This window comes from Gymnoscopelus braueri (genome assembly GCF_963280865.1).
Source record: "Gymnoscopelus braueri genome assembly, chromosome: 9".
Classification (NCBI taxonomy): domain Eukaryota; kingdom Metazoa; phylum Chordata; class Actinopteri; order Myctophiformes; family Myctophidae; genus Gymnoscopelus; species Gymnoscopelus braueri.
In genome coordinates, this window is record NC_137610.1 from 6,489,672 (window position 1) to 6,511,518 (window position 21,847).

Genomic DNA, 21,847 nt, shown 5'->3' on the forward strand with positions numbered 1-21,847 from the left:
TTGTATATTTAAGTTATTTGTCATATGCAGTTTTTGTTTACAAAGCCTAAAAGCTAAACATAAATGTAATTTATATAATGTTCAATGAAAAAAGACAATTAAATTGCGTCACTCGCAATTATTTGTAAGACAATTAATCGTCAAGTGGAATTTCCTGATCATGACAGCCTTAGTCACTGATCTAGGATCTGATCCTTATACTCCTTACTATTGGTTGATAGTAACAGTTGTAAACACTCTGTTTCTCTCTCCACCCTCTGCCACTCAGGTTGAAGAGCCTCGCCGCATGTCTGGCTGACATCTCATTGGATGTCTTGTCACCACCTTCACTCATTAAGACCGGGAACGCATCTGTGTAACCACTTTAACCATTATTTTATACTTTGGCTATTCAAAAATAGCAGATCTACAAGCTCATAGTGAGCTATGAGCTTGTAGATCTGCTATTTTTGGAAAATGTGTGCAAATCTTTGAATATATATATATTTTAAAGCAAACATTTGTAACTCAAATCTTTGCTTCTGGGGGGTCCCTGGAACAATATATTTTGAGATGGGGGTCCGCGGCCAAATACATATCATCTTGTGGGTCCTTGACATGAAACAGTTTGAGAACCACTGATTTTTTAAACTGACATTTGTAGAATCCCCCAGAAGCAAAGATTTGAGTTACAAATGTTCGCTTTAAAAAATATATATTCAAAGATTTTTTACATTTTTTTTAAAATAGCCAAAGTATAAGATAATGGTTAAAGTGGTTAAAATCTAAAATGACAGATGCTTTCCCGATCTAAATGGATTAAGCTGAACCCAGACAAGACCGAGCTTCTCTTCTTCCCAGGTAAGTCCTGCCCCATGCAGGATCTCACTATGTCCATAGACAGCTAACTCCCTGGTGGCTTCTGTTGGTGTTGTCCTGTTGACAGTCAGCTCTCTTTCAGAACCTTGGTGTTGTCCTGGACAGTCAGCTCTCATTCAAGGCACACATTGCAGCGGCCACTCGATGCTGTAGGTTTACACTATATAACATTGGAAGGATCAGACCCTTCCTCACCCAGGAGTTAGCCCAGCTCCTTATCCTGGCTTCAGTCATATCAAAACTTGACTACTGTAACTCGCTCCTTACTGGCCTCCCGGCATGTGCACTTAAGCCCCATCAAATAAAGCATGCCTGGTCTTCAACTAGCTAACTAGTTTTCAGGTCTCCCCCCTTTTCAGCTCCCTCCATTGGCTCCCAGTTGCTGCACCGAGTAGCCAAATGAGATATCGGCATATAAGTGATATTACAACAAATGCACATCTGTTCTTGAGGTAATTGTTCATCTCCCAAAATCGCGAAGGCTAATTTGACCTTTGGGATACACAAATAAGTGGGTGTGTCCAAAAACGTAGTTACTGCACTTTGGCTTGGCTTGGCAGGGCAGTATAGCAACAGGATGTTTGTTTGCTCATAGCGTGGCACCGAGTGCCGCGCTATGAGCTTGTAGATCTGCAATTTTTAGAAAAATCATGAAAATGTGTGCAAATCTTTTAATATATATTTTTAAAGGAGGAACATTTGTAACTCAAATATTTGCTTCTGGGGATTCGACAAATGTCTTCTAAATCCTATGTTGAAACGTATGTTGACATGAAGCGTTTTCATGTCAAGGACCCCCCCAAAAAGGATATGTATTTGGTCGCGGACCCCCATCTCAAAATACGCTGGTAAATAAAATAATGGTTAAACAGATGTGTTCCCGGTCTTAATGGATTAATGTTAGTTGTTAACTTCTTTGAACACACTTGCACATTAGAGGTGCAATCTGAATCACTCACAAAGGGCCGTAGTTGACCCAACATACCACAGGTGGGCGCTAAACTATAACAATCTTCCCCACCACCCCACAGGCCCCAGTGTGACCGCTCTGGCTGCTCTGTCTATGGCTGTAGGATCTGATCATTATTCTACTGTTGTAAAAGAGCAACAGTGAAATGAATGGATTGTAAATATTACTGTGTGCATCGGTTTGTGACCTATGACCTTTGTGTTTGACCTCAGTGTGGATCCATTTTGAGGGAGTGGATCAGGATCCTGATGCAGAGAAGTCCACCTTCTATCGGCCATAGTATATTATATTTGGGGATTATTGGTATCATTCATTTCTTCTTATATTTAAATAATTTGTTTACAATTTTTGTTTACAAAACCTAAAAGCTAAACATAAATGTAATTTATATATTCCAATGTTCACAGCAAAAAGACAATTCAATTGTTAATCGCAATTATTTGTAAGACAATTAATCGTCAAGTGGAATTTCCTGATCATGACAGCCTTAGTCACTGATCTAGGATCTGATCCTTATACTCCTTACTATTGGTTGATTGTAACAGTTGCAAACACTCTGTTTCTCTCTCCACCCTCTGCCACTCAGGTTGAAGAGCCTCGCTGCATGTCTGGCTGACATCTCACAGTGGATGTCTTGTCTTCTCGCCACCTTAAGCTGAACCCAGACAAGACCGAGCTTCTCTTCTTCCCAGGTAAGTCCTGCCCCATACAGGATCTCACTATGTCCATAGACAACTAACTCCCTGGTGGCTTCTGTTGGTGTTGTCCTGTTGACAGTCAGCTCTCATTCAGAACCTTGGGGGGGAGTACCAGGGGGTCCCCAGCAAAATGTGTTAACATAGTGTCACAATCATTTTAAACACTTAGCTTTGAGTGCTGCGCTATGAGCTTGAAAATGTGTGCATATTTTTGAATATATATGTTTAAAGGGATATTTCACTTTAAAAAAAAAATTGGGTAATTTTATCGTCTGTTCAGGCTTTTGTGCGCACCCCAGACAGTTTAAGTTGCTTGATTCAGTATTTAGATATTTGATATTAATGTTATCAGACACGCCCCCTTCCTATACAAACATTATAACTTCAGACTCCATTTTTAACATGTTAGATTCATCAAAAACACCCGTCCTTGGTTCTGGTGACGCATCCTGCCCTTCTAATACGTGAGGGGGCGGTATTTTTTCGATTACTTTTTTAATTTATTTAATTTAATTATTTTATTGTATTTTTTTTTCCATTTTACAAAAAAAAAAAGTAAATTAAAAAAGTAATTGAAAAAACACTCGTCTCCTCGCCTATTAGAAGGACAATATTAGTCACCAGAACCAAGGACGGGTGTTTCTGATGAATCTAACATGGTTAAGTTATAGTTACAATGGGTTTGTATAGGAAGGGGGTGTGTCTGATAAAATGAATATCAAATATCTAAATACTGAATCAAGCAACTTAAAAACTGTCCGGGGTGCTCCCAAAAGCCTGAGTAGACGATAAAATGACCAAAAAATATTTTGAAAGTGAAATATCCCTTTAAGCAATTTTTTTATTCAAATCTCTGCTTCTGAGGGTCCCTGGCACTCATTCAAGGCACACATTGGTTTACACTCTATAACATTCGAAGGCTCCAGCTCCTTATCCTGGCTTGAGTCGTATCAAAACTTGACTACTGTAACTCGCTCTTACTGGCCTCCCGGCATGTGCACTTAAGCCCCATCAAATAAATCATGCCTGGTCTTCAACTAGCTAACTGGTTTTCAGGTCTCCCCCCTTTTCAGCTCCCTCCATTGGCTCCCAGTTGCTGCCTGCACCGAGTACAAAACACTGATGCTGGCCTACAAATTAAGCAACTAAAGTCAAGCTGTCAGACTCAGAACCTTCCCTAAAACATCCGGGACAATCGTGTTGCAAGTGCGAGGCGCTTGTAGATCTGCTATTTTCACAGTATTTATCTGTGAAACTAAATGTAATGTCTCAATTCCTACAATTCCAAGTGCTCGTCAGTGTGGGGGGTTCCCAGTTGAAATATGATTATTTTGGGGGGTCACGGCCTGAAAAGGTTGAGAACCACTGGACTATCACACTAGCCTGGAGGAGAAAAGAGCATGAGACCCTTCACATTCTGTTCCATTGATGCTAGTGACTGACCTAGATATGACGACCATGCAGACACACCCTGGTCATGTGTTTGTTACTTAGGCTGTTTTTTCTCGGCCACAATGTTAAAACATTTAATTTAGATAGCATGTTATTTAGACAGATACTAGTTTCAGTGTTTACCTGGTATCTTATAGTTTCAATGTACAGATACAATTGTGTCGCAGATCAAACCTTCTCATAGATTTCATAGATAGCTTCATAGACTTGTTTGACAGCACTGTCATCAGTGTTGTGTTGCATTCATGTTAATGTGTATTTTCATACATTTAACCACTTAAACCTCCTCAATACTTAGAAAACCTGACCATTGGCTCTGTACTTGGTTCTGTTCATTTTTCCCTCTACACCAAATCTCTGTGATGCGTTGTGAGCTTGTAGATCGGCTATTTTACGGCGAATGTTTCGACCAGAATAGGGATGCTATATAGGGTTCAAGTGGTTAACCCATTGAAACCGTGAAAGCATCTGTGTCATTTTAGATGTTGCTATGTACTGTATGTAAAGCAACAGGATGTTTGTTTTTCTGAAAACGGTTAGGATTTAGAAGGCGTTTTTAGCGTAGCGTTACGGCCCCAGTGCAGGCTGTGTGTGTGTGTATGTGCACGCACACACTTAACCCTTTTAGACCGGGAACGCATCTGTGAGTGCCTCGCTATGAGCTTGTAGATCTGCTATTGTTTTTTTTAACATGAAATGTGTGCAAATCTTTGAATATATATATTTGTAAGGGCAACATTTGTAACTAAAATATATGCTTCTGGGGATTCGACAAATGTCTTCCAAATCCTAACAGTTTTTTGAAAAAAAAACGTTTGTTGAAACACATGTCAAGGACCCCCCAAAATGATATGTATTTGGCCGTGAACCCCCCCATCTCAAAATACGTTAATCCAGGGACCCCCAGAAGCAAATATTTGAGTTAAAAATGTTCGCTTTATAAATGTATAAGATTTGCACAAATTTCACGATTTTTCAAAAATATTTTTGAATAGCCAAAGTATAAAATCGTCACCTTGCTAAACTAATGGCCTAAGTCATTTTTTGAGGAAAATTTTATTTTTTGCCAAAGTCAGCTCCTCATGACACTGGCCACCTCTGGTAAAATCGCCCATCTCCTAATTGAAAAGGATCATGCTGTTCCCTCCCCTTTTAGTATAATGGCCTAACTCCCTAGTGTGACTTAGGCCAAAATAGGCCTTTTTTTTGGCCTAAGTCACATGGTTTTGTGAGTTAGGCCAAATTATTTACTGATTTAGGCCATTTAAAAAAAAAAGTCAGATTTAATCCTATTTAAACCTATTTAAATCTCATATGTTACATAACTGACAGACAGTGTTATTTCTATTTAAATAGTCATAATTTGTTATAAACATTTTGGGTGAAATGATTAAGAAATATCATATAGTTTTGTTTTGGATCAGTTTTTTATTTTTCCTGAAAAACTTTAAAAAATGACAGGCCATTAGTTTAGCAAGGCGACGAAATAATGGTTAAAGTGGTTACACAGATGTGTTCCCGGTCTTAATGGATTAATGTTAGTTGTTAACTTCTTTGAACACAGTTGAACATTAGAGGTGCAATCTGAATCACTCACAAAGGGCCGTAGTTCACCCAACATACCACAGGTGGTCGCTAAACTACAATAACCTTTCCCACCACCCCACAAGCCCCAGTGTGTCTATGGCTGTAGGATCTGATCATTATTCTACTGTTGTAAAAGAGCAACAGTGAAATTAATGGATTGTAAATATTACTGTGTGCATCGGTTTGTGACCTATGACCTTTGTGTTTGACCTCAGTGTGGATCCATTGTTGAGGGAGTGGATCAGGATCCTGATGCAGAGAAGTCCACCTTCTATAGACCATGCACACCCTGGTTGAATGTTACCAAAGGGTAAGAATTTAACCCTTGCTAGAAGTTTACGTATGGATGTACTGACTGACAATAGACACTAATTATTTTAATGTAAAGACCTAAATTAATTTAAAAAACCCAACAGCTAATATGTTTGATTAGAAAATATCTTAAATAACAATAATTTTGGTCATCTAAAAATAATAATCAAATTAATTTTCATTATCAATCATTAAATATGATGAAAAAACTAAACACCACATTAATACATCTAATATTAATACGCAAATATTTAAACATTTCAATATTTGTATCTTTTGACCTGCCAGCCTCAAATATGACCTAAAATATACATTTAATGTGAAAGGTCGGTGGCGTGAAGGTAAAGCACAGGACTCATATGCAGAAGGTCAGGGGTTTGAAACTTGGCCATAGCTAGTCCAGTTTTCTTGTTCATAAGAGGAGGAGGATGGATTTAGCCCGCCTTCCTCAGGTTTTAGAGGGAGGGGCTTAAAATTAAATAAAAAATGTTATTTTTTATTTCAAGAAATGCTTTTTCCGCTTTTTCCTACTCAACTCTGTGCCTTCTTTCATCTCCGCCAGTTTGAGATGTTGCTTTGGGTATCTTGTTCGTATCGAGGTGTTCCATTCCGATGTCTTCTCTGTCACTTGTCTCCATTTACCATCTTTCGGGAGTACTCCTCTCACCACCTTTCAGAGGTTCTCTTTTACCATCTTTCGGGGTTTCTCTTTCACCATTTTTCGGAGTTACTCTTTTACCATCTTTCGGAGTTTCTCTTTTACCAGCTTTCGGTGTTTCTCTTTTACCATCTGTCAGGGTTTCTCTTTTACCATCTTTCGGGGTTTCTCTTTCACCATCTTTTGGAGTTTCTCTTTTACCATCTATCAGGGTTTCTCTTTTACCATCTTTCGGGGTTTCTCTTTTACCATCTTTCGGAGTTTCTCTTTTACCATCTTTCGGTGTTTCTCTTTTACCATCTTTCAGGATTTCTCTTTTACCATCTTTCAGGGTTTCTCTTTCACCATCTTTTGGAGTTTCTCTTTTACCATCTTTCGGGTTTTCTCTTTTACCATCTGTCGGGGTTTCTCTTTCACCTTCGGTGAGGTTTGAACTCACCAGTCTTTGCACTCCGAGGCGTATATCTTAACCATTGCACCACAGTGGTTCATACTTAATCTGTTCTCTTGCTTGTTAAGTGAAAGACTTGAGGTACAGGTACAAGAGCCGGGTACAAACTTGGAAAAATGTCATTACTGGATTTGAACCAAGATCCTTCAGTTTGCTAGTCCTGTATCTTCACCACTGCACCACCGTGGCTCTTACTTGGTCTGTTCTCTTGCGTGCTCTTCACTGAAAGATTAGATAAAGGTGCAAGAGTCAGGTAAAAGTTGGTAAAACACCTTGCTGGATTTGAACCAGCATCCTTCTGGTTGCAAGTTTCATATCTTAACCACTACACTATAGCGGGTTGTAGTGATTCTCTTCTCTTGCATCATAACTGAAAGATTAGAGGTACAGGTACGAGGGCCGGGTACAAACTTGGAAAATGTCATTGCTGGGTTTGAACCAAAAACCTTCTGTGTGTTAGTCCTGTATCTTCACCACTGCACCACCATGGTTCATACTTGATCTGTTCTCTTGCACGTTATTCAGTGAAAGATTAGATAAAGGTGCAAGAGTCAGGTAAAAGTTGGAAAAAAATCTTGCTGGATCTGAACCAGGAATCTTCTGGTTACAAGTCCTGTATCTTAACCATTGCACTACAGTGGTTCATACTGATATAGTTCTCTTGCATTTTAACTCAAAGATTACAGGTACAGGTACGAGAGCCGGGTACAAACTTGGAAAAATGTCATTGCTGAATTTGAACTAGAAACCTTCTGTTCGTTAGTCCTGTATCTTCACCATTGCACCACCGAGGTTCTTATTTGCTTTTTCGCCAGACCCAAGGGGTCGGGCTTACATGAGGCTTTGTACCTGTTTCGTCCATACATGGGCATGGTCACTTTGTCCTCCGGCCCCAGCCAAAAAAGTCTGTCCCCCTTTCGTCCATACATGGGCATAGACACAGGCTGACACATCATGTGAAGTCCGGTGACGTAGTGCTCTGATCTTATAAAGTACTTATTCTGGGTCTGGCAGAACCAGGTCTCCTGGTCTTGTTTCTCTCAGTCAACGATTACATATAGCTGCAAGAGTCAGGTAAAACTTCGAAAAATGTTCTTGTTGGATTTGAACCAGTGAACTTCTGTTTGTAAGCCCTGTATTTTAACCACTGCGCCACTGTAATTTATACATGTCATGTTCACTTTTATGTATTTCCTTAAAAGATTAGATAAAGGTGAAAGAGCCACGTAAAAGTTGGAAAGAATTCCTTGTTGGTGTTGAACTCAAAACCTTCTATATGCAAGGCCTGTATCTTAACCACTGCTCCACTGTGATTAACACTTAATGTGTTCTATATGCGAGTTTCAGTGAAAGACTAGGTTACAAGAGCCAGGTAAAACGTGAGAAAATGTAAACAAAAATAAAAAACAACAATAGGTTCTGCGGGTGGTAATGTAGGTACAAACTTGGAAAATGACCGCATTGGTCTTGAACCAGGGATCTTCTGGTTACCCACTGCCCTACAGTGGTTCATACTAATTTTAATCTCTTGCATTTCACTCAAAGATTAGATAAAGGTGCAAGAGTCAGGTAAAAGTTGGAAAAACACCTTGCTGGATTTGAACCAACAACCTTCTGGTTACAAATCTCATATCTTAACCACTGCACTACAGTGGGTTATAGTGATTCTATTCTCTTGCATATTACTACAAAATTGGAAAATATCATTGCTGGGTTTGAACCAAAAACCTTCTGTTTGTTAGTCCTGTATCTTCACCACTGCACCACCATGGTTCATACTCGATCTTTTCTCTGGCACGTTATTCATTGAAAGATTAGATAAAGGTGCAGGAGTCAGGTAAAAGTTGGAAAGGAACCTTGCTGGATTTGAACCAGGAAAGAGAAACCCACTGCACCACCATGGTTCATACTCGATCTTTTCTCTGGCACGTTATTCATTGAAAGATTAGATAAAGGTGCAGGAGTCAGGTAAAAGTTGGAAAGGAACCTTGCTGGATTTGAACCAGGAAAGAGAAACCCCGAAAGATAGTAAGAGAGAAACCCCGAAAGATGGTAAAAGAGAAACTCCGAAAGATGGTGAAAGAGAAACCCCGAAAGATGGTACAAGAGACACCCCGAAAGATGGTAGAAGAGACACCCCGAAAGATGGTAGGAGAGAAACCCCGAAAGATGGTAAAAGAGACACGAAACCCTGAAAGATGGTGAGAGGAGGACTCCCGAAAGATGGTAAATGGGGACAAGTGACAGAAAAGACATCCGAATGAAACACCTTGATACGAACGAGATTCCCAAAGAAATATCTCAAACTGGCGGAGATGAAAGAAGGCAGAGAGTTCAGTAGGAAAAAGGGGAAAAAGCATTTATTGAAATTAAAAAAAGGAAAATTATTTTATTTTTATTACATTTTAAGCCCCTCCCTCTAAAACCTGAGGAAGGCGGGCTAGATCCATCCTCCTCCTCTTATGAACAAAAAAACTGAAATAGCTATAGCCAAGATTCAAACTCCTGACCTTTCTGCATTTGAGTCCTGTGCTTTACCTTCACGCCACCAGGCCTTTCACATTAAATACATATTTTAGGTCATATTTGACGCTGGCAGGTCAAAAGATACAAATATTCAAATGTTTAAATATTTGCATATTAATATTGGATTTATTAATATGGTGTTTAGTTTTTTCATCATATTTAATGATTGATAATGATAGTTAATTTGATTATTATTTTTAGATGACCAAAATTATTGTTATTTAAGATATTTTTTAATAAAAAATATTAGCTGTTTTTTTTAAATTAATTTAGGTCTTTACATTAAAATAATTACAGTGTCTATAAGGTTATCAGTCAGTACATCCATACGTAAACTTCTCTCTGAAGTGTCATAGGACACTACATAGTATCCCATGACAACATACTGTAATATAATACTATCAAAAAACATGAAAAGATGGGTTTTGATTTCAAGACATCTTTATTGACACAAATGCATATGAACATCTGTCAAAAAGACTTCTATTGTGGTCCTTTTTTGTTGTGTGTGTGTGTGTGTGTGTGTGTGTGTGTGTGTGTGTGTGTGTGTGTGTGTGTGTGTGTGTGTGTGTGTGTGTGTGTGTGTGTGTGTGTGTGTGTGTGTGTGTGTGTGTGTGTGTGTGTGTGTTGGGAGGAGAGCAGAATTATTACAGAAAAACAAAATCAATAATAAATTAATGAATACAATTTCCAATTAACCATACAACTAAAATAACATTAAAGGTAGGGTAAGTGATATGTTTTGGGTATTGTCTTAGTTTTTGTTAAAAAGGTTAAAGTACTATATTCTGATAGTAATCATTGCTACAGAGCGTTTGTTCGGTCACATGGGTCTCTCCAGCTCTTTAATAAACAGAATATAGTACATTTTCAGGTAGGTGACAACATTTAAGCCATCAGGAGAGAGCACTGAAAATGTATTTTCTGTTTAATAAACAGCTGGAGAGACATGGGAGACTCCTTTTTCAGAACAAACACTCTATAGCAATGAGTACTATCAGAATATAGAGCTATTTAACACTTATTTTAACCAAAGTAAATCACATACTCTACCTTTAACAATATACCTGTTTTTAATCTCAAATAGTGTCGTTTTGTGGTGTCTTGTCCTTTGATAACTCAGGCAGGGTGTGGTGTTAGGGTTAAAGTCTTACCCTCTGGTAACATTCTGGCAGGGTGTGGTGTTAGGGTAGCCTGATATTGGCTAGACTGATAACGTGGATTCACTCTAACGTTCCTCCCCGGTATCAGTCTGAACTCCGGCCCATAGGGAGCGAGTAAGAGAAATCAGAAAATGATTTTGATGCTTTTCACTGTTGTACGGACAGCAGTTGGAACGCAGTCACTGATTGGCCCGATCATTTTCTGATTTCTCATACTCGCTCCCGAAGTCCAGACTGATGCAGGGAGGAACGTGAGAGTGAATCCACGTTATCAGTCTGGCCAATGCCAGACTAGTGTTGGGGTGGTGTCAGGGTATATTTTTGTGGTGTTAGGGTGGTGTCAGGGTATATATTCCTGTGGTGCTAGGGTTAAATTCTTACCCTTTGGTAACATTCAACCAGGGTGTGCATGGTCTATAGAAGGTGGACTTCTCTGCATCAGGATCCTGATCCACTCCCTCAACAATGGATCCACACTGAGGTCAAACACAAAGGTCATAGGTCACAAACCGATGCACACAGTAATATTTACAATCCATTCATTTCACTGTTGCTCTTTTACAACAGTAGAATAATGATTAGATCCTACAGCCATAGACAGAGAGGTCACACTGGGGCCTGTGTGGTGGTGGAGGTGCGGTGTTTGACAATAGTTTTTTTCTTTTTTTTATCTCTAAACTTGCCTGCAATCCCTTTAAATGTATGAAAATATACATTAACATGAATGCAACACAACACAACACTGATGACAGTGCTGTCAAACAAGTCTATGAGGTATCTATGAAATCTATGAGAAGGTTTGATCTGCGACACAATTGTATCTGTACATTGAAACTATAGGATACCAGGTAAACACTGAACCTAGTATCTGTCTAAATAACATCTAAATTAAATGTTTTAACATTGTGGTCGAGAAAAAACAGCCTAAGTAACAAACACATGACCAGGGTGTGTCTGCATGGTCGTCATATCTAGGTCAGTCACTAGCATCAATGGAACAGAATGTGAAGGGTCTCACGCTCTTTTCTCCTCCAGGCTAGTGTGATAGTCCAGTGGTTCTCAACCTTTTCAGGCCGTGACCCCCCAAAATAATCATATTTGAACTGGGGACCCCCCACACTGACGAGCACTTGGAATTGTAGGAATTGAGACATTACATTTAGTTTCACAGATAAATACTGTGAAAATAGCAGATCTACAAGCGCCTCGCACGTGCAACACGAGGCGTTGTGAGCTTGTAGATCGGCTATTTTCAAAATGTTTGCTTCTATCTCATATTATTTGACAATTTGACCAATGTTTGACCAGTTTTTATAGTATAGTTTGTTGATTAATTTTGATGGAGTAATGGTCTTTTTCTTTTCTTTCTTTCATTTTTTGGTAGGTATTAAACTAGCTGGGGACCCCCCCAAAATCATCTAGGGACCCTCCAGGGGGTTCCGACCCACAGTTTGAGAACCACTGTGTTAGTCGACCAGCCACAGCCCACTTTTTAGTTACTATAATGTCAGCTGGTTATGGTGTAAATACTGAGTGAAGGAGTACGGGGAGAGTGAAGTGATAAGGGCTGAGGTTCAGTCTGAAGAGGTGAGTCTTCAGATTACAACGGAATAATTGGGATTGAGTCTGCAGTTCTAACTGCAATGGGGAGTTCATTCCACAGTTTGGGAGCCAGAAGGGAGAAGAGTCTGGGAAGTGTGGAGCGTTGTCCCGGATGTTTTAGGGAAGGTTCTGAGTCTGACAGCTTGACTTTTATTGCTTAATTTGTAGGCCAGCATCAGTGTTTTGTACTCGGTGCAGGCAGCAACTGGGAGCCAATGGAGGGAGCTGAAAAGGGGGGAGACCTGAAAACTAGTTAGCTAGTTGAAGACCAGGCATGCTTTATTTGATGGGGCTTAAGTGCACATGCCGGGAGGCCAGTAAGGAGCGAGTTACGTAGTCAAGTTTTGATACGACTCAAGCCAGGATAAGGAGCTGGAGCCTTCGAATGTTATAGAGTGTAAACCAATGTGTGCCTTGAATGAGAGCTGACTGTCCAGGACAACAGCAACAGAAGCCACCGGGGAGTTGTCTATGGCAGTGGTTTTCAACCTTTTTCATGCCAACAACCCCTAAATTGATATACATTTGGCGACGGACCCCCATCTGAAAATGTTTTGCGCCAGGGACCCCCAGAAGCAAAGATTTGAATAAAACATTTGCCTAAAGGGATATTTCACTTTCAAAATCATTTTGGGTCATTTTATCGTCTACTCAGACTTTTGGGAGCACCCCGGACAGTTTTGAAGTTGCTTGATTCAGTATTTAGATATTTGATATTCATTTTATCAGACACACCCCCTTCCTATACAAACCCATTGTAACTTCAAACTCCATTTTAACCAATAACCATGTTAGATTCATCAGAAACACCCGTCCTTGGTTCTGGTGACTGATATTGTCCTTCTAATACGCGAGGAGACCGTATTTTTTCAATTACTTTTTTCATTTACTTTTTTTTTGGGGGGGGGGGGGGAAATGAAAAAAAATGTATACAATAAAATAATGAAATAAAATAAATGAAAAAAGTAATCGAAAAAACACCGCCCCTCACGTCTTAGGAGGGCAGGATGCGTCGCCAGAACCAAGGACGGGTGTTTTTGATTAATCTAACATGTTAAAAATGGAGTCTGAAGTTATAATGGGTTTGTATAGGAAGGGGGCGTGTCTGATAAAATGAATATCAAATATCTAAATACTGAATCAAGCAACTTAAAAACTGTCTGGGGTGCTCACAAAAGCCTGAGTAGACGATAAAATGACCCAACATTTTTTTGAAAGTGAAATATCCCTTTAAAAATATATATTCAAAAATATGCCCACATTTTCAAGATAAAAAAAAAATAGCAGATCTACAAGCTCATAGCACAGCACTCAAAGCTGAGTGTTTAAAATGATTGTGACGCTATGTTAACACATTTTGCTGGGGACCCCCTGGTACCCCCCCAAGGACCACTTGTGGACCCCGGACCACTGGGCAGGACTTACCTGGGAAGAAGAGAAGCTCGGTCTTGTCTGGGTTCAGCTTAAGGTGGCGAGAAGACAAGACATCCACTGTGAGATGTCAGCCAGACATGCAGCGAGGCTCTTCAACCTGAGTGGCAGAGGGTGGAGAGAGAAACAGAGTGTTTACAACTGTTACTATCAACCAATAGTAAGGAGTATAAGGATCAGATCCTAGATCAGTGACTAAGGCTGTCATGATCAGGAAATTCTACTTGACGATTAATTGTCTTACAAATAATTGCGATTAACAATTTAATTGTCTTTTTGCTGTGAACATTGGAATATATAAATTACATTTATGTTTAGCTTTGTAAACAAAAATTGCATATGGCAAATAATTTAAATATACGAAGAAATGAATGATACCAATAATTTAAAAAAAGAATATACTATGGCCAAACTAGGCCATATTTAATATTTTTTTTAATATATATATTTTTAACATAATCTTTATTTATTTTTTAAGTAGTTGAAATAGCGGATCTACAAGCCGTGTCACATTGCGATGTGTTGTGAGCTTATAGATCAGCTATTTCCACTACTTTGGAAAAACGTTTGAAAATATAGGAACATTTTGCAAAATGGAAACGATTATGACAGCGATTATATCATAATTGTAGGCCTGTCAGTGACATTTCAATCACAGATGAGACAGAGAAAGAAGCAGTGGATCACTCTGCTTTCATGAGGGATGAACATGAAGGACCATCCAGTCCAAAGGAAACATTTTAGACAGTTAGCTTCACAAAATTTGTTTTTGTCCTGAAGGCTTGTTGGAGTTTATTTGAAATCGTCATATTGTCTGTACTCACAGTCAGTGGTGTAAAGTAACTAAGTACATTTACTCAAGTACTGTACTTAAGTACAATTTTGAGGAACTTTTACTTTACTGGAGTATTTCCAATTGTCTATACTTTTACTTCTACTCCACTACATCTCAGAGGCAAATATTGTACTTTTACTCCACTACAATTATTTGAAGACTTTAGTTGCTAGTTACATTCCAGATATAAATGATTACATTATAAAACATACATTAACCACTTTAGCCCATTTTAAACCTAGGCTATTTGAAAATAGCAGATCTACAAGCTCACAATGCGTCCTGAGCTTGTAGATCTGCTATTTTCAAACATTTTAGTACTTTTACTTTTGGTACTTAAAGTACATTTTGATACCAATACTTTCGTACTTTTACTGTCTGTCTGTCTGTCTGTCTGTCTGTCTGTCTGTCTGTCTGTCTGTCTGTGTGCTGGAGAACACAGTACCCCACCTGTCAGTCTGTGTCATGGAGAACCCAGTACCCCACATGTCTGTCTGTCAGAGCCTTCTAGGGCTCTGAAGGTCCTATACTTTAACTAAATGTCCATGTCATTACAGTCCTCAGATAGCGTCCATAGTCCATACTCACTCAGAAACGTGTTGAAATGTCTCACACACTCTCTTCTCCTCCAGGCTAGTGTGTTAGTTGACCACCAGCTACAGCCCATCTTGTTATCATTGTCAGCTGGTTATGGTAGAAATACTGAGTGAAAACCCAGCTCCAAACACATAAACATGCTGATCACTGATATTAATCCCTAGCTCTTCATCTACCAGATTATTGAATGTATAAACATCTCTGTTTTCACCTGTTCCTCTCTCTCAGACTGTCTTCCTTCCTGCTTTTTTTGTTGTCCCACCCCCTGTCAGGACCTGCTATGTTGACTAGAGTTGATTGTCACCTGGATGCCCAATGACATTGCTTCCATGAGCTTGGCATAAATGACCAATAGCTGCATGTCTGCTCTCTAGTGGGCCTGGTGCTTTAGCCAACTAGTTAGTGCAACTGCCAGTGAAACGTCAAACCTAGGTTCAAAACCCCATTGGGACACTTGTCTTTGATGTTAGAAGACAAGTTAACAAGCAGCTTGTCGAATGAATCTGGAATCATTTTTCACTCATGGGGTCGGTGGCACAAATTATAATAATGTATTTCTATAAAAAGTCAGCTGGACAGAGTTCTTTCAAACATAACCGCCCACCGTTGCTTCTCAGGAAACAGGGGGAGGTGTGCAGTGGTCCTCCAGTACCTTGATGGAACGGGACTTAAAGGACGACTTCACCCATTTTCAACCTATCTTCATATAATTGGTCCTCACTAATGCTCATGATAAAATTGTACTATTTTTGTCTGCTCTGTCTGTGTCTCAGAGGAGGGCTGTGGACAGTTCAGAAACCTGTCTACCAGTGACATCATCGATGGGGAATCCAAGCTAATAGAAACTGCAGGCTTTCTATTCCTGGAAAGTTGCAATGCAATAATAGATGCGATTGTTCTCGCGTTAATAAAAATGTAAATACAAAATTTGAAATCTTGTTGGGAAAAAGAATCCTGCCTAACGATGATGTCACTGGTAGACGGGTTTCCGGACTGTCCACAGCCCTCCTATGAGACACAGACCGGTAGAAAAAAAAAATCACAATTTTATCATGAACATTAGTGAGGACCTATTGTATGAAGATAGGTTGAAAATGGGTGAAGTCATCCTTTAAACCTGCGACCTGTCTGCAGCAGAGGTAACCAATCAAGCACATCACACCATTGCACCAAGGCATTTTTGGGCACTCAGCAGTGTCTTCTAATGCTACTGAGTTGGACATTCCAAAGTACTCCAACATTGAACTATAGGAGGACAAGGATTTGAACCCCCTAGGGGTCCAGGACCCCTGCTCTAGGGTAACATAATGCTATGGTTTAAAACATTATCCAATTCGTTATTCAAATGCTTTCTCGTTTTTACATCATATCAGACAGCAATTCATTCATTTTATTAATGTCTCTTGTTCTATAGATGGGTTTCCTGTTTGTAAACATGAGAGGATGATGCGTGCGCAGTGGAGGGGTGAGCCTATAGAGGGCGCTATTACACGCAGCAGCTCTAGTCAAATGTACATTCATAAAAGAAATGGTCTTCACCGGGTTTAATGAAAGTAGATTAAATTATGCAGTTTGTAATATCTTCTTTACTCAATAAAAATGATTTGTCGGAAGTTGGATCTGTTTGTATATAATAGCAGCATTATGCCTATTATGCCTATCTAAATCCCGAACACAACAACAGAGTGAAGTGCGCTTCCGGTTCGTTCTACCCCAGGCATGCGCAGATTGCGCACTCTGCTCTGTGATGACGTCGCGCGGAAACCCATCTATTGGTAGCCTGACGAACTCTTGTTTCGCCTAACTAATAAAATAGCCTACATTTTCAGTCATGTCATTGTTATCCAAGTTACTTGCATTTAATCATCGGTGGAAAAAGTATTCAAAGTAAAAGTATCAATACAGAAATACTCTGTGACAAGTAAATGTCCGGAATTCAAAATGTACTTAAAGTTGTACAATGCAGAATCACAAATAACGATTTTTAGCAACCTCTGCTGGTCACTACCGTCACTGCATACAATTTCCGTAGTCCTCGATTACCCAGAATTCCATTCGTTTTCACCGGAAGCCGGAAGCGTTTCAAAAAGCGATCTTTTAATTGTTTTATACTATCTACGGATCGTTTCTCTTAGCCAGTGGAGCATTAGTTACCATGAGCTGTGCTTTCTTTTTCTGGCTAATAAACTCGTGCATGATCGGTTTTGCTGTTCTCAAATAGATTACCCACAATAAATACTGGAGCATAGCTTGGGTATGCACGTTTTATTATACTGACAAAGATTTTTTTCTCAAACATTTTTGAATACTTTTTAAAAGTTTTAAATATAAATCTTTCTTATCAGGGCCCCTGGCACTACATCTTTATACATATAGCCAAATACATATCAATTTGTGGGTCCTTGACATGAAGATTACACTGTGTTGGTACAGAGGGAAGCCATGGCCTTAGGTGAAGTGAGTGCCTGATAACCAGAAAGTTATAAGTTCAAATCCCAGCTCTGGCAATATATCATTTTTGGGCATGAGGTTTCCACACGACAGAGACGATTTAAAAGCTTACCTTTTGTTCCATCTGTATTTGTCTGGGCTGACTGATGCTTCTCCAAACAACTTAGGAACTTATGCATTAACAAAAAAAAAGTATACACCCAATTCCATGCAATGACCCACAAAAACAACTAGAGGTCACTAGACACCAGACTATATTACCAAATCTCCCATAATCATGATGTGCTTTGTGTTGAGTCAGGCAGAGTTACTGTAGTGAATCCTATTTACTAACTACATCAACAGACACCGACTGGTGTTTAATGGTATTTAATGTAAAATAACAATACAACCGCTAAACTGCCACTCAATAAGAATTCACAAAGGAACCATATTGTTAAAAAAACTAATCGAAACTAATTGTTAAAAAGTAATTGAATAAACACGGCTCCCTCACGTATTAGAAGGACTAGTCACCAGAAGTCCAGAACCAAGGAAAGGTGTTTTACACCATTGGTTCTCAAAGTGGGGTCCGGGGACCCCCAGGGGTCCTTGGGAGGCTACCAGGGGGTCCCCAGCTAAACGAGTTAATATAGCGTCACAATCATTTTAACGACTTTAACCATATTTTATACTTAGGCTATTCAAACATAGCAGATCTACAAGCTCATAGCGCGGCACAGAGGGCCGTGCTATGAGCCGTGCTATGAGCTTGTAGATCTGCTATTTTTTTTAAATCCCTGGCACAAAATATTTCTGAGATTGGGGGGTCCGCAGCCAAATACATATCATTGTGGGGGTCCTTGACATGAAAAAGATTGAGAACCACTGTTTTACACAACCCAAGAGGTCTTGCCCTTTAACCACTGTCTTAAGCCCTATTTTAGCACACAGTCGTGTTCATACAGTATATTTAACACAGCCTCTAAAGCTGCCATTGTTGCCCACACTGGACAAACCCTGGGTTCATGGCTCAGTCACATTAGGCTACTAATAGATAACGATGCTGTCGGGCAGAAACCTCTTATCTGCAGATTTTACCTTTTTGTGTTTTTTCTTAATGAACGCCCTACTTGATCATACTACAGCCACACAAAAGCATTAAAAGCAGCAGATCCACAAGCTCAAAACGTGGCGCGAAGCGACACGTTTCGAGCTTGTGGAAAAATAGGGACGCCAGGTTGAAAGTGAAGAGCGATAATGCATTTAGATTAATCGGAAAGGAAATCGATAGAATAATCGCTAAAATAATGGATAGAAGTACATTTTGATGGCAATACATACACAATTGTACTTTTACTCAAGTAAATTTAGAATTCTGGACTTTTGCTTGTAACAAAGTGTTTCTATATTGCAGTATTGGTACTTTTACTTAAGTAAAGAATTTGAGTACTTTTTCCACCACTGCCCTTGACTGCCCATTCACTGAAACCGAAAAGTCTGATTGTATTAAAAAAACGTTAAACCAATATTGCAGCTGTAGCACGGAAAGCTTGGGTTATCCTCTTTGTATCAGTCAAGTTTTTGTTTGATAAAAAATCCACCGTAGACATGTTATGACTTTACTTTCTGTCAATAAATTCCATGCAGGTGATTCTTTTTGTTTGGAAGTTGGAAGTTTGGAAGCGCTCGTTTTGAATAACTCAACGTCCTGCTGCCTCCTGCATTTATGTGCAATTTCGAAACAGGTGGTACACAGGACCGGTGAGTGATTTACGACGAACACTTAGAAAAGTAATCACCTGCACAGAATTCATTGACAGAAGGTAGGTAACATGTCTTTGGTTTTGGTGGCATTTTATGAAACATAAAACATAACCCAAGCTTTCCGTACAGCTGCAATCTTGACGAGCTTAACGTCGTTTAATACGATCAGATAGGACCTATCTGTTTCAATGAATGGCCTGTCAAGGGTTGGTTTTGCAACTTAGATGCCGGATTATATATATGCATTATAGCATCCTAGTTGCTTGCGGCTACAGCCCTTGTGCAGTTCTCAGTTTGGCACCTCAGTGTCTTAGACTCTTATCAGCCAAAACACTAAAGTTTTCAGACTCCCAACAGGAGAAACGCCAAACTAAAGTAAATTATACATTTTTTTTGCACATAAGCAATGTCAAAATGTAACAAGGTGAATTTCAGTTTTATTGATTCAATGGGACACTGAATTGGGTCTTTGTTACTGACAAACTGTGTGAAAAATGAAAACTTGGTTCTGACTCAAAGTCACGTTTTCCGAGTCTGCTATTTCGCAAATAGAACGTTAATGAACATATGCGAGTAATTTGGCATCGATTTAGCCACCTGTGGTGTCAAGACTTAACACGCCAAGAAGAAGCAAATAAAAAAAAGGCACGGCACAGCCACGGGGTAAAGATTACCAGCTTTCTCTTTTTATTGAAAAATATAACTGTTATTTCAAAGAAAGGAAACGTGAGGGAGGTAAATATGTATTAATATACAGTGAAAACGAGAGAGAGAGAGAAAGGAAAAGAAAATAGCACATACTTTTTGACGTTAAGACCATCGCGTAGAAGAGCCACCGAGTAGAAAAAACGAAATACATACATTCTACAGCTGAACTGTACGTTTATTTCACAATCCTTTTTTTGAGTGGTGCTAGCCACTCCAAGGAGTGACTTTGTCTGTGTGTCCGTATGAGCACGGCCTCTCTGTATGTTTGAGCACAGCCTCAACAGCTGCGGCTGATTGCAACACAAAGATGCAACCAGTTACACTAATTATACACACACACACACACACACACACACACACACACACACACACACACTCACACAGACACACTTTTGAGTAAAATACTTAACATGAGTAAAAATACTTAAAATGAGTAAAAATACTTAAATATTAGTAAAGATACTTTAAAGTTCCTAAACTGAGTAAAAATACTTAAACTGAGTAAAAATACTTAAAATGAGTAAAAATACTTAAAAGATGTTAAAATGAGTAAAAACACGTAAAAATCAGTAAAAACATTTTAAAGTACTTAAAATGAGTAAAAATACTTTGAAGTCATCAAAGTCTGTAAAAAGTAACTAACGAAATGAACTCATGAAAGGCACCACTCTCTTCACATTGGGTGTGATTTTTTGTATTATTATAATTTTACCACAGACCTGTGATGTGTATTTTTTGTTTTTTATTGCTTTTCTACATAGGAGCCAGATGGGTGTCGGGGTACATGGCAGATACCATCTTGTTGCTGTCGGCAAAAACCTCTTAAGTCCATATTCTAACTTTTTGTTTTTTCGTAAATCTACTTGATCATACTACAGCGTCACACAAAAGCAGATCCGCAAGCTGCGAGCTTGTAGATCTGCTACTTTTGCAGTTTTTTAAAGTATTTTTTAAAATCCTCAAACAGTTTTGGACAGTTTTTGGATGATTTGCTACAGCTTAATATCATATCTTCTTCTGTGGTCCTCCTCTGAACTAAACTCAAATAACTTCTGTAACTGTTTTGTCAACCCTCTATTTTTCGCTTTGTACACAACTAATAATTTTCGTAGGTCAACTAAATCCATCATCTTCAACAAACCTGAAAACGTAAAAAGTCTGTTAGTATGTGCTCTGAAATCCTCTTTGTAAATAATTAAAAAGGGATAGTTCACCCCCAAAATGACTTTTTTTTCTATCGATTAGTCACTCCATGGAGACTTGAATTCATGGATATATTTTAGTTTTTGTCTCATTCCTAAGCCAATAACTTGATGACCGGCAGCGGTTCCGGTAGGAGACACAAAGAGTCTCCTTTGTGTCTCCTACAGTAACCGCTGCCTACCGGTTCGCTGCATGGTCATCAAATTATTGGCTTAGGAATGAGACAAAAAAAAAAAAAATCCATTAATTCAAGTCTCCATGGGGTGATCCATAGAACTTGGTGAACTATCCCTTTAAAGCTCTTTTTTTGTAACATAACCAAAGGAATGATGTTACTTTCATATGTATTGCCCCACACTTCCAAACAGCAAATACAATATGGTAAAACCAGTGTACAATACAACAGCCTCAGTATACTCGTGTCTACATCATATGTTACCTTGTTCAAAATAAAAAAGACTTTTAGCCACCTTGGCTTTTACATGTGCTATATGAATTGTCTGTGTCAATTTGTCGTCTAATATAACATCCAAAAACCCAAATTCATACACTCTTTCAATATTCACACCATCTATAGCAGGTGGTCCACTGGTGGTTCC